The sequence below is a fragment of the Arachis duranensis genome, chromosome 1 (genome assembly GCF_000817695.3).
Source record: "Arachis duranensis cultivar V14167 chromosome 1, aradu.V14167.gnm2.J7QH, whole genome shotgun sequence".
Classification (NCBI taxonomy): domain Eukaryota; kingdom Viridiplantae; phylum Streptophyta; class Magnoliopsida; order Fabales; family Fabaceae; genus Arachis; species Arachis duranensis.
The window spans coordinates 60,041,909-60,056,796 of NC_029772.3; positions in this window are offsets into that span (position 1 = coordinate 60,041,909).

Here is a 14,888-nt window from a genome sequence, read left to right on the forward strand (position 1 = left end):
AAAATCTTTAATGCTTAGACAATATGAATGCAAAAATGCATATGAAAAACAATAAAAGACACAAAACAAGAAAACATCAAGATCAAACAAGAAGACTTACCAAGAACAACTTGAAGATCATGAAGAACACCATGAATGCATGAATTTTCGAAAAATAATGCATAAATTTTTAAAAACATGCAATTGACACCAAACTTAAAAATTGACTTAAGACTCAAACAAGAAACACAAAATATTTTTGGTTTTTTATGATTTTATGATTTTTTTTGGATTTTCTTTTAATTTTTTCGAAAAACATAGAGAAAAAAAAGAAAATAAGAAATCCAAAATTTTTAATAAGAATTCCAGGAATCTTTCAATATTAGCCTAAAGCTCCAATCCAAGGGTTGGGCATGGCTTAATAGCTAGCCAGCTTTAGAAGATATAAATCAGGCATGTAAGAACTGATATTCCAATTAACTTGCCTCTATGCTGATGGTTTTGAAGCCTCAATCCAATTGAGTTAGACATGGCTTTACAGCCAGCCAAGCTTCAACATACTTTATGAAACACTAGAATTCATTCTTAAAAATTTTGAATATTTTTTCGAAAACAAAGAAAAAATTTTGAAAAATATTTTTTTGAAAACTTTTTGAAAAGAAAAATAAAAAGAAAATTACCTAAACTGTGCAACAAGACGAACCGTCAGTTGTCCATACTTGAACAATCCCCGGCAACGGCGCCAAAAACTTGGTGCACGAAATTGTGATCATCAACAATGGCGCCAAAAACTTGGTAGCGCTCTCAACATGAATCACAGTTAGTCACAACTCCGCATAACTAACCAGCAAGTGCACTGGGTCGTCCAAGTAATACCTTACGTGAGTAAGGGTCGATCCCACGGAGATTGTTGGTATAAAGCAAGCTATGGTCATCTTGTAAATCTCAGTTAGGCGGATAGTAAATGTTGTGGAGTTTACGAATAATAAATAAAACAGAAAATAAAGATAGAGTTACTCATGTAATTCAATGGTGGGAATTTCAGATAAGTGAGTAGAGGTGCTTGTCCCTGTTGGATCTCTGCTTTCCTACTGTCTTCCTTTAATCCTTTTTATTCCTTTCCATGGCAAGCTGTATGTAGGGCATCACCGTTGTCAATGGCTAAATCCCATCCTCTCAGTGAAAAAGGTCCAAATGCTCTGTCACGGCACGGCTAATCATCTGTCGGTTCTCGATCATGTTGGAATAGAATCCCTTGATTCTTTTGCGTTTGTCATCACGCCCAACAATCGCGAGTTTGAAGCTCGTCACAGTCATTCAATCCCGGAATCCTACTCGGAATACCACAGACAAGGTTTAGACTTTCCGGATTCTCATGAATGCCGCCATCAATCTAGCTTATGCCACGAAGATTCTGATTAAGGAATCCAAAAGATATGCGGTCTAAGGTAGAACGGAAGTGGTTGTCAGTCACGCGTTCATAGGTGAGAATGATGATGAGTGTCACGGATCATCACATTCATCATGTTGAAGTGCAACGAATATCTTAGAATAAGAACAAGTAGAATTGAATAGAAAATAGTAGTAATTGCATTGAAACTTAAGGTACAGCAGAGCTCCACACCCTTAATCTATGGTGTGTAGAAACTCCACCATTAAAAATACATGAGTGATGAAGGTCCAGGCATGGCCGAATGGCCAGCCCCCAAACGTGATCAAAAGATCAAAAAATACAATCAAAGACCAATCCAAAGACTAGATAGTCAAAGACCACCAATACATTAGTAAAAAGTTCTATTTATACTAAACTAGCTACTAGGGTTTACAGAAGTAAGTAATTGATGCATAACTCCACTTCCGGGGCCCACTTGGTGTATGCTTTGGCTGAGCTTGAACTTTACACGAGCTGAGGCTGCTTTTGGAGTTGAACACCAAGTTGTAACGTATTTTTGGCGTTCAACTCTGGTTCGTGACGTGTTTTTGGCGTTTGACTCCAGAATGCAGCATGGAACTGGCGTTGAGCGCCAGTTTACATCGTCTAATCACGAACAATGTATGGACTATTATATATTGCTGGAAAGCTCTGGATGTCTACTTTCCAACGCCGTTTCAAGTGTAGGAAGGTCAGAATCCAACAGCATCAACAGTCCTTTGTCAGCCTTTTATCAGAGTTTTGCTCAGGTCCCTCAATTTCAGCCAGAAAATACCTGAAATCACAGAAAAACACACAAACTCATAGTAAAGTCTAGAAATGTGAATTTAGCATAAAAACTAATGAAAACATCCCTAAAAGTAACTATATCCTATTAAAAACTACTTAAAAACAATGCCAAAAAGTGTATAAATTATCCGCTCATCAACTGTTAAGACCAATGGAGTGGATCCTGAGGATGAAAGACTTATGCTTTTCCCTTTTGCTATTAGAGACAGAGCTAGGATATGGTTGGAGTCTCAACTAAAGGAAAGCCTAGACTCTTGGAAAAAGTTGGTCGATGCTTTTTTGGCCAAGTTCTTTCCACCTCAAAAGATGAGCAAGCTCAGGGTGGAAGTTCAAACATTTAGACAAGAAGAGGGTGAAGCGCTCTATGAAGCTTGAGAAAGATACAAGCAACTGATCAGGAGGTATCCTCCTAGCATGCTCTCAGAATGGTCTATCTTAGGAATCTTCTATGATGGTCTATCTGAGATATCCAAGATATCCTTGGATCATTTTGCTGGTGGATCACTCCACTTGAAGAAAACGCCTGAAGAGGCATAGGAACTCATTGAAATGGTTGCAAAAAACTAATTCATGTACACTTATGAGAGGAACCCTGTGAACAATGGGGTAGCTCAAAATAAAGGAGTCTTGGAAGTTGACACTCTGAATGCCATATTGGCTCAGAACAAGATCTTGACCCAACAGGTCAATATGATCTCTTAGCACTAGACTCGAGTGCAAGCTGCAACTAGCAGCACTCATGACACCTCCTATAGTAGAGATGCCTATGATCTAGATCAACCCATGATGGAAGAGGTGAATTACATGGAAGAACCCTATAGAAACACCTACAGCTCCTCATGGAGAAATCATCCTAACCTTTCATGGAAGGATCAACATAAGCCTCAACAAGGCTTCAACAATAATTAAGATGGAAGAACCCAGAATAGGTTCAACAACAGACCACCATTCGCATTTTCTCAGTAACAGATGTAGACTTCTAAGCAGAGTCTTTTTTACTTAGTAACCATAGTCTCTGAACTCTCTAAGACCACTTACAGTTTCATAACAGAAACCAAGTCCTCCATCAGAAATCTGGAGGTACAAATTGGTCAAGTAAGCAAGAGAATCCATGAGACCCCTCCTATCACTCTTCCTAGTAACACTGAAGTGAACCCAAGAGAAGAGTGCAAGGCCATCACTGTAGAGACTGAGGCCGAATCTGAAAAGGATGCAATGGAGTTGAACACCAGTAAGAAAGTCCTTACTAGGCGTTCATTGCCCACAAAAGCACCATTACTGGCGTTGAACACCAGTAAGGAAGACCTTACTGGGCGTTCAATGTCCAAGGAGACACCATCACTGGCGTTGAACCCCAGTAAGGAAGACCTTACTAGGCGTTCAACGCCCAACAAGCCACCATCACTGGCGTTCAACGCCAGTAACACCTTGCTGGGTGTTCAACACCTAAGGCAATACAAAAGCTGCCGTTGAACGCTAGTAAAGGTATTCAGGCTGGGCATTCAACGCCCAAAGAAACACAAGTCCTGGCATTGAATGCCACAATAGGGATAGTTGGCAACCCTAAGACCACTGAGAACTTCCCTATTGAAGAACTGATAAAATTCAAGGTTCATGAGGATCCCATTGAAGTTCCCTTGAATGCTTGGTTGAGGATTATAGAATCTACAGAGTACTCCTCCTCTGATGAGGAAGAGGAAATTAGGGAAGAGCAAGTTGCTCGGTACCGAGGAATTCTGATGAAGCTGAATGCCAAGTTGTCTGGCACAGAGCCATTGGAGGAAGAACCTCCAAGCTGATAAACCTTATGCCACTATCTGTAATGGAGAAGTTGAAAATCTTTGAGGTACAAGGTGCAAGAATCTCACTAGAGATGACAGACAGGTCAATGAAAAAGGCTTATGGTCGTATAGAGGACGTCTTAGTAAAAGTTGAGAACCTTTACATCCCTGCAGATTTCATAATTTTAAATACTGGGGAGAAAGAGGATGAATCCATCATCCTTAGAAGACCCTTCCTTGCCATTGCCAATGCCATCATTGATGTAGCCAAAGGAGAGCTGATTCTACAATTATGGGAGGATCACATCTTGTTCAAGATGCCTAACCCTAACTCTTTCTCTGATAAAAGGGAGACAGTTGTGCAACACCTAGAGTTCCAACCTTCTCTCTTGGTGCAAAGTTATTGATGAGCAGATATTTTATACGCTTTTTTGGGGTATTTTCATATAGTTTTTAGTAGGATTTAGCCACTTTTTAGTATATTTTTAATAGTTTTCATGCAAAAATCATACTTTGAGCAAGTTTTGACGACGTAAATTGGCATCAAAACGCCAGCTCTATGCCCTTTTCTGGCGTTAAAACGCCAGAACTGGAATAAAAGTTGGAGCTAAACGCCCAAACTGGCACCAAAGTGATGCCAGGGCATCTTGGCTAGTTTTACTAGCCATTTTTTGTATGCTTTAGGTTGGTTTCATGCATTTTCTTAGGAAATAAGCAAGTATTTGGTTGAAAATGCAATCATACCATGATTCGAGCAAACGTTGTGAATTTTGAATAATTTTATGAGAATTGAATGATAAATTGGATGATAAATTGGATGATACATGATCCCATGATTAAGAGCAAGACTTCGATGCACTTTGTTTGATTGATTTCAGGTAACAAGAAGCAGAGAAGAGCTACGTTAGTGGTTATGTTAGTGCCACTAACGTGGAAGAAAAAGAGAAGTCCCAACGTTAGTGAGAAAGTTAGTGGCATTAACTTTGAAGAAGGAGAGCATGGAATGTTAGTAGTAAAAGTGAACGCCACTAACGTTTGCGAAGTAAAGAAGGCCTACATTAGCTTCTACGTTAACTACATTAACGTGGTAGTTAACGTGGAAGAAAAGGGAAACACCAACGTTAGTGGAAAAAGTGAGTGCCACAAACGTTTGCGAAGAAAAAAGACCCACGTTAATGGCCACGTTAACTACATTAATGTCGTAGTTAACGTGGGCAAAAGTCTCACCTGGCAGCCTGACCATGCCTTCTTCAAACAAGAATAACATGAGCCAAAAAGCTCCAAATGAGGTGATTTCAAAGGAATTGGAAAGTAGGATTCTAGAGCTTTTCAAGCATATATGGCACTACATGGTGGACACTAAATTTGAGGGGGAAAACCTACCCCGAATGTGCAAAGATGAACATGGTATCAACCTGTAGTAAGGCCAACTGACCTCTTCAACTTCCAAGAAGTGTAACTCGAGCTGTAGAGCTCCAAATGATGCGCTTCCAAAAGCGTTGGAAAGTAGACATCCAGGGCTTTCCAACAATATATAATAGTATGGGATGGAAATTAAGTTTGAGCTCCAAAACCTGGAAATATTAAAGGCCCTAATCGCTAGCGTTATTGTGACTCACGTTTTCCAGTAACGCTAGCGACTATGCCAGCGACCATGTCCACTTCAAAGGAGCATAACTTGAGTTACAGAGATCCAATTGAGGTGATTTTAGTTGCGTTAGAAAGCTGACATTCAGAGCTTTCCAAAAATATATAATATTCCATAGTGGGCATGAAATTGGAGCACAAACAAGGGGCATTTTTTAAGCCTTAAAAACACAAATTGGTAACAATTGCAACGTTAGCCACAATAACTTTGGCACTAATGCCACACTTGTAGTGTTAGTGTGGCTAACGGTAGCACTAACTTTAGCACCTGGACCTCAACTTGATTCACTTCTCTTTTAAGGACCAACCAACATCAAGGAAGCAAGCCCACAAGTGTCAACCAATCAAGGCCACAAGAAGCATCTAGAATAGGAATTTTCATTTAATTGTAATTTACTTTTAATTTCATTTTGTAATTTAGGAGAGCCTATATAAAGGCCTTAGTTTGTACATTCAAGAAGGCTGGAAAATTGGGGATTGAAGTGGGGTCTTCGGACTCCCTCCCCTCACACACTTTTCCTTCTCTTCTTTTCTTTGTACTTTTCATTTATGAATTTAGAAGTTTCAATGTTAGTTTTGATCTTCATCTTTACTTTTCTGCAATTTCTTTCTTTTCTATTTTGGTAGAGCAATGATCAACTAACTCTTTTCATTGGGTTAGAGAGCTCTATTGTGATTCAATGGATCAATTGTAGTTCTTATTCTTCTTCTTCTTTCTTTTCTCTTGATTTTACTAGAGAAATTTCGATCTTCATCCAATTGGGTAATTGTCTTGGAAGAGAAATTGCTCATACTTGGATTTCCTCAGAACCTTAGAAGAGGAATGAGGAAATTATGCTAGAAATGCTCTCTCACATTGGATTAGGTTGGGGGTTAGATGGATATTGTGACATTTAATCCTACCAATACTTTGATCTATGAAGGTGTGTGGTATAATCAGTAACCAAACTTTATCTCTTCTCATGAGCAATTAAATCAAGGAATTGGGAAATTGTTCAAGCTTAGAGAGATTGGATTGCCAAGGAATTGGGATCCAATCACTTAAGATTGCCAAGGAGATCAATGAATGCATTGATTGAGGAAGAGATGAGAATGAACTTGATCCGAAGGATTGCAATATCTCTTGATCCCAATGTTCATTTTATTTTTAGTTCTTACATTTACTTTTCTTGCCATTTTACTTTTCTGCACTTTATTGCTTTCTTTACTTTTATGCCATTTACATTTCCTTGTTACTTATCACTCTAATATGATTCGTCTAACTAGGATAATCAATTAACCATTGATTACTTAATCTGTTAATCTCTGTGGGATTCGACTTCACTCTTTTGTGAGTTATTACTTGACGACAATTCGGTATACTTGCCAAAGGAAAATTTGTTGAGAGACAAGTTTTCATGCATCACAAAGCTGGCGTTTAACTCCAGGAATAGCCTATGCACGTGAAAGCTCCAATGCTCAGCCCAAGCACACACCAAGTGGGACTCAGAAGTGGATTTCTGCACTACCTATCTTAGTTTACTCATTTTCTGCACTAGTTGAGTATAAAAACTACCTTTAGAGACTTATTTTGTACCTCATGACATTTTCACGTTTTACATTGTATCTCTATGGCATGAGTCTCTATACTCCATTGTTGGGGGTGAGGAGCTCTGCTGTGTCTCGATGGATTAATGCAATTACCACTGTTTTCTATTCAATCACGCTTGTTTCCGTTCTAAGATATTCATTCGCACTTAAACATGATGAATGTGATGATCCGTGATACCCATCACCATTCTCAATTTATGAACGCGTGTCTGACAATAACCTCCATTCTATTTTAAATTGAATGTGTATCTCTTGGGTTCCTGGTTCACGAATTTGAGTACCTCTCCTGACAACAGAGTGTTCGAACTTGTACATCCAGAGTCTTCGTGGTATAAGCTAGGATTCTTAGCGGCCATTCCTGAGATTCGGAAAGTCTAAACCTTGTCTGTGGTATTCCGAGTAGGATCTGGGAAGGGATGATTGTGACGAACTTCAAACTCGCGAGTGCTGGGCATAGTGACAGACGCAAAAGGATCACTGTATTCTATTCCAACACGATCGAGAACCGACAGATGATTAGCCGTGCGGTGACAGCGCACATGGACCATTTTCACTGAGAGGATGGAAAGTAGCCATTGACAATGGTGACACCCTACATACAGCTTGCCATGGAAGGAGCCTTGCTTGCGTGAAAAAGAAGACAGTAGGAAAGCAGATATTCAGATGACAGAGCATCTCCAAAACTCCAACCTATTCTCCATTATTGAATCACAAGTACCTTTTATTTCATGCTCTTTTATTACATTGCAAACAAAAACTCTTTTTATTATCAATTTCCTGACTAAGAGTTACAAGGTAACCCTAGCTTGCTTCAAGCCGACAATCTCCGTGGGATCGACCCTTACTCACTTAAGGTATTATTTGGACGACCTAGTGCACTTGCTGGTTAGTTGTGCGGAATTGCAAGTGTGATTGCAATTTCGTGCACCAAGTTTTTGGTACCGTTGCCAGGGATTGCTCGAGTTTGGACAACTGACGGTCTATCTTGTTGCTTAGATTAGGAAAATTTTTTCTTTTGGGTCAGAGTCTTTTATTTTCTTTTCAAAATTTTTCAAAAAAATTATTATTTTTCTTTTAGATTTTTCTGTTTGAGTCTAGTTGCATGTTTTAAGTTTGGTGTTTTCTTTTTAGTTTTTATTTAAATTCCGAAAATTTATTTTTGGTTTTCTAAAAATTTTAAGTCTGGTGTTTTTTTTTATGTTCTTGAGTCCTTCTTGTGTTTTGATCTTAAAATTTTTAAGTTTGGTGTTCCTTGGTTTTTTTTTTCTCAAATTTTCGAAAATTTTGCATTAAATTAGTCATCAATTTTAAAAATCAAATCTTTTTAAATTGTTTTTCAATCATATCTTTTCAATCATATCTTTTTTTTTACAAAACTTCCTAACCACTTTCTCTTTCTTCATTTTTTTTGAAAATCCTCATCAAAAATTTTTCAAATATTTTTTTTACTTTATTTTTTTTAGTTTCCAGATTTTTATTATTATTATTATTTCGAATATATATATATATATATATAATAAAATAAATAAAATAAATCCACATCATCTCCCCTTCTCCATCATGGAACTAAGTGGAAATGAACAGTCCAGAAGTACTCTGGGGTCATATGCTAACCCCGCTACTGCTTCATATGGGAGTAGTATCTGTATACCCTCCATCGGAGTCAGTAGTTTTGAGTTGAATCCTCAGCTCATTATCATGGTGCAGCAAAATTGCCAGTATTTCAGTCTTCCACAGGAAGAACCTACTGAGTTTCTAGCATAGTTCTTACAGATTGTTAACACAGTACATGATAAGGAAGTAGACCAGGATGTGTACAGATTATTACTATTTCCATTTGTTGTAAAAGACCAAACTAAGAGATGGTTAAATAACCAACCTAAGGCCAGCATAAGGACATAGAAACAGTTGTCAGAAAAATTTATGAATCAATATTTCCCTTCCAAGAGGATGACACAGCTAAGGCTGGACTTTCAAGGCTTTAAGCAAGAGGATAATGAATCCCTTTACAACGCCTGGGAGAGGTACAGAGAGATGTTGAGGAAATACCCCTCTGAAATATTTTCAGAATGGGTGCAGTTAGACATCTACTATGGGCTTACAGAAAAAGCTCAGATATCTCTAGACCACTCAGCTGGTGGATCTATACATATGAGAAAGACAATTGAAGAGGCTCAAGAACTTATAGATACTGTTGCTAGAAATCAGCATCTGTACTTGAGCAGTGAGTCCTCTATGAAGGAAGAGGCTAAAGCAGTATCTATTGACCTTAGTCCTCCAAAAAATGTTGCTGAACTCAACCAACAATTACTTACTCTGACAAAACAGTTAGCAGAATTTAAAGAAATATTACAAGATACTCAAGATGCTAATAAGAATATGGAAGTACAACTTGACCAGACAAGATGACAGTTATCTAAACAAATAACAAAAGAATGTCAAGCTATTCAATTAAGGAGTGGAAAAACATTAAATACATCAACTCAAAGCAGCAGAAAGCCGAGGAAAGAACAGCTGACAGAGGATGAACAAAATACTACCCAAAATCCCTCTGAGGACAGTAAAAGCCCAGAGAGGAATGATTCTAGCGTCCAAATGCCAGAAAAGGGTGACAAATTGGCGTTAAACGCCCAATTGACGCCCAGTTCTGGCGTTCAAACGCCAGTAAAGGGTGAAAAGTTGGCGTCAAACGCCAATTCCATGATCAATTCTGGTGTTCAAACACCAGAATAGGTTAGGAATCTGGCGTAAAACACCAATTCAGCGTCCAATCCTGGCGTTCAAATGCTAGTAAGGGATCAGACACCCACAAATGCTGATAATAACTCCCTCAAGAAGGCGTCTCAGCCTGCTTCTGTAGGAAATAAACCTGCAGCAACCAAGGTTGAAGAATATAAAGCCAAAATACCTTATCCTCAGAAACTCTGCCAAGCAGAACAGGATAACCAATTCGCCCGCTTTGTAGATTATCTCAAGACTCTTGAAATAAAGATTCTATTTGCAGAAGCACTTGAGCAAATACCCTCTTATGCTAAGTTCATGAAAGAAATCTTAAGCCATAAGAAGGATTGGAGAGAAACTGAAAAAGTTTTTCTCACTGAGGAATGCAGTGCAATCATTCTAAAAAGCTTACCAGAGAAGCTTAAGGATCCCGTAAGCTTTATGATACCATGCACATTAGAAGGAATTTGCACCAAGACAGCTCTATGTGATCTTGGGGCAAGTATCAACCTAATCCCTGCATCCACTATCAGAAAGCTTGGTTTGACCGAAGAGATCATACCAACCCAGATCTGTCTTCAACTTGTTGATGGCTCCATTAAATACTCATCAGGCATAATCAAGGACATGATTGTCAAGGTTGGGCCATTTGCCTTTCCCACTGACTTTGTAGTGCTGGAAATAGAGGAGCACAAGAGTGCAACTCTCACTCTAGGAAGACCTTTCCTAGCAACTGGACGCACCCTCATTGATGTCCAGAAGGGGGAAGTGACCCTGAGAGTCAATGAGGATGAGTTTAAGTTAAATGTTGTCAAAGTTATGCAGTATCCAGACACACCAAAAGACTGCATGAAAGTGGATCTTATTGACTCTCTGGTAGAAGAAGTTAATATGACTGAGAGTCTCGAATCAAAGCTAGAGGACATATTTTAAGATGTTCAGCCTGATCTGGAGGGGCCAGGGGAATTAGAAGAACCTCTAAAAATTCCTCATTAGAGGAAAAGTCCCCCAAACCAGAGCTTAAACCACTGCCACCATCCCTGAAATATACATTTTTGGGAGAAGACAACACTTTTCTTGTGATCATAAGCTCTACCTTAAAGCCACAGGAAGAAGAAGCGCTGATTCAAGTGCTAAGGACACACAAGACAGCTCTTGGGTGGTCCATAAGTGATCTTAAGGGCATTAGCCCAGCCAGATGCATGCACAAGATTTTCTTAGAGGATAATGCTAAGCCAGTGGTTCAACCACAAAGACGGCTGAATCCAGCCATGAAGAAGGTGGTGTAGAAAGAGGTCACTAAATTACTAGAGGCTGGGATTATTTATCCAATTTCTGATAGCCCCTGGGTGAGCCCTGTCCAAGTCGTCCCCAATAAGAGAGGCATGACAGTAGTTCATAATGAGAAAAATGAACTGGTTCCCACAAGAACAGTTACAGGGTGGCGCATGTGTATTGACTACAGAAGACTCAATACAGCCACCAGAAAGGATCATTTTCCTTTACCATTTATAGACCAGATGCTAGAAAGACTAGCAGGTCATGATTATTACTTCTTTTTGGATGGCTATTCAGGCTACAACCAAATTGCAGTAGACCCACAGGATCAAGAGAAAACAGCATTCACATGCCCATCTGGAGTATTTGCCTACAGAAGGATGCCATTTGGGCTGTGTAATGCACCTGCAACCTTTCAGAGATGCATGCTCTCTATTTTCTCTGATATGTTGGAGAAATTTCTGGAAGTCTTCATGGATGACTTCTCAGTATATGGAGACTCATTCAGCTCCTGTCTTAATCACCTGACACTTGTTCAAAAAAGGTGCCAAGAGACTAACCTGGTTTTGAACTAGGAAAAATGTCACTTTATGGTGACTGAAGGGATCATCCTTAGGCACAAAATTTCGAATAGAGGAATAGAGGTGGATGACGAAACGGCTTTCCTATCGGTAAAGAAATTCACAAATATAATCGCGTTGTAAGTATAGCTTCTAAACCAACAGAAAATTATTTCGTACAAACGTTTGGTTGTCACAAGTCACAAACTCAATAAAATTTATAAACCGAAGTATTCAAACCTTGGGTCGTCTTCTCAAGGAATTGCAGGGAAGTATGATTTATTATTGGTTATGGAAAATAGTATTTTTGGGTTTTAAAAAAGGTTTGAACAAGAGAAATAAATTGCAGGAATTAATAAATTAATAACTAATAAAACTCTTGGCAAGGTATGAAAACTGGAAGTCCTATCCGAGTTATCCTTATCAATGGTGATGAGAATTATATTTTTTCTCCCACTCCGTTAACCTCTAACTATGAAGGTAAGTCAAGTGGATAAATCAATTTAACACCTAAAGTCCTAGTCAACTCCTAAGGAAAGACTAGAGTTATAGAAATCTAAACCAATCAGCAAAGATAATAATTATCAATCACGATGAGTTTGATAACTCAAGAGTCACCAATTAATCGACTAAAGCCAAGAATTTAAGAAACTAAATAAAAATCATATGTCTGAAATACCTCAATTATTAATAAAAGAAATCACATCCAACATGGGAAAAGTTCATAAGTTAAATTGAGAAAATAAATAAAATTTGAACTTGAAAATTGAGAAGAGTGAATCCTAATTCCTTTAAGAGGAATCCTAATCCTAAATCCTAAGAGAGAGGAGAGAACCTCTCTCTCTAAAAACTACATCTAAATCCTAAAACTATGTATGAATGTATGTTGTATGAAGTCTCGCATGAATGGATGGATTCTCTCACTTTATAGCCTGTAATCTTTGTTTTCTGGGCCGAAAACTGGGTCAAAAATAGCCCAGAAATCGCTGATTGCGAAATCTGGTTCGTACAGGTCACGGCAAAGTGACGCGGAGGCGTTGTCCACGCATTTGCGTGGATTGAAATTCGCAGATGTGACGCGTGCGCATCATCCACGCGTCTGCATCGCCTAACTTCAGGGTAGCTGGTGCACGAAAATTACTTCACACTATGTAATTCCACACAACTGACCAGCAAGTGCACTAGGTCGTCCAAGTAATACCTTACGTGAGTAAGGGTCGATCCCACAGAGATTGTTGGCATGAAGCAAGCTATGGTTATCCTGTAACTCTTAGTGAGGATATGATATCAATAATAATTTTTAGTTTTAATTGTAAAAAGTAAAAGAGCATGAAATAAATACTTCTTATGCAGTAATGGAGAATATGTTGGAGTTTTGGAGATGCTTTGTCTTCTGAATTCCTATAACATAATGCTTCCTCACTTTCAAACATGCAAGGCTCCTTCCATGGCAAGCTATATGTAGGGCATCACCGTTGTCAATGGCTACTTCCCATCCCCTCAGTGAAAATGGTCCAAATGCTCTGTCACAGTATGACTAATCATCTGTTAGTTCTCGATCATGTCAGAATAGAATCCATTGATTCTTTTGCGTTTGTCATCACGCCCAACAATCGCGAGTTTGAAGCTCATCACAGTCATCCAATCCTTGAATCCTACTCAGAACACCACAGACAAGGTTTAGACCTTCCGAATTCTCAAGAATGTTGCCAATGAATTCTAGCTTATACCACGAAGATTCTGATTAAGGAATCTAAGAGATACTCATTCAATCTAATGTAGAACGGAGGTGGTTATCAGGCACACGTTCATGGATTGAGGAAGGTGATGAGTTTCACGGATCATCACTTTCTTCATAGTGAAGCGTGAATGAACATCTTAGATTGGAACAAGCGTAATTGAATGGAAAACAGAAATAATTGCATTAATTCATCGAGACGCTGCAGAGCTCCTCACCCCAACAATGGAGTTTAGAGACTTATGCCGTCACAAGGTATATAATTCAGATCTAAAAATGTCATGAGATACAAAATAAGTCTCTCAAAGTTGTTTAAATGCTAAACTAGTAGCCTAGGTTTATAGAAAATGAGTAAACTAAGATGGATAGTGCAGAAACCCATTTTTGGGGCCCACTTGGTGTGTGTTGGGGCTGAGACTTAAGCTTCTCATGTGACTGGGCTGTTTTTGGAGTTGAACGCCAGGTTGTAACCTGTTTCTGGCATTGAACTCTAACTTGCAACCTGTTTCTGGCACTGAACGCCAGACTGCAACATGAAACTGGCGTTAAACGCCAGTTTACGTCGTCTATCTTCACACAAAGTATGGACTATTATATATTTCTGGAAAGCTCTGGATGTATACTTTTCAACCCAATTGAGAGTGCGCCAATTGGACTTATATAGCTCCAATAAATTCATTCCGAGTGCAGGGAGGTCAGAATCCAACAGAATCAGCAGTCCTTTTTTAGCCTAAGTCAGATTTTTGCTCAGCTCCCTCAATTTCAGCCAGAAAATACCTGAAATTATAGAAAAACATACAAACTCATAGTAAAGTCCAGAAATATGATTTTTGCCTAAAAACTAATAAAAATCTACTAAAAACTAACTAAAACATACTCAAATCTACATGAAATTACCCCCAAAAAGCGTATAAAATATCCGCTCATCACAACACCAAACTTAAACTGTTGCTTGTCCCCAAGCAACAAGATGAATAAAATAGGATAAAAAGAAACTAAGAAGCAATAATATCTCAGAGTTTTAGGTGAAGCTCAGATTCTAATTAGATGAGCGGGGCTAGTAGCTTTTTGTTTTTGAACAGTTTTGGCATCTCACTTTATCCTTTGAAATTCAGAATGATTGGCATCCATAGGAACTCGGAATTCAGATAGTATTATTGATTCTCCTAGTTTAGTATGTTGATTCTTGAACACAGCTACTTTTTGAGTCTTGGACGTGGCCCTAAGCACTTTGTTTTCCAGTATTACCACCGGATACATAAATGCCACAGACACATAACTGGGTGAACCTTTTCAGATTGTGACTTAGCGTTGCTAAAGTCTCCAATTAGAGGTGTCCAGAGTTCTTAAGCACACTCTTTTGCTTTGGATCA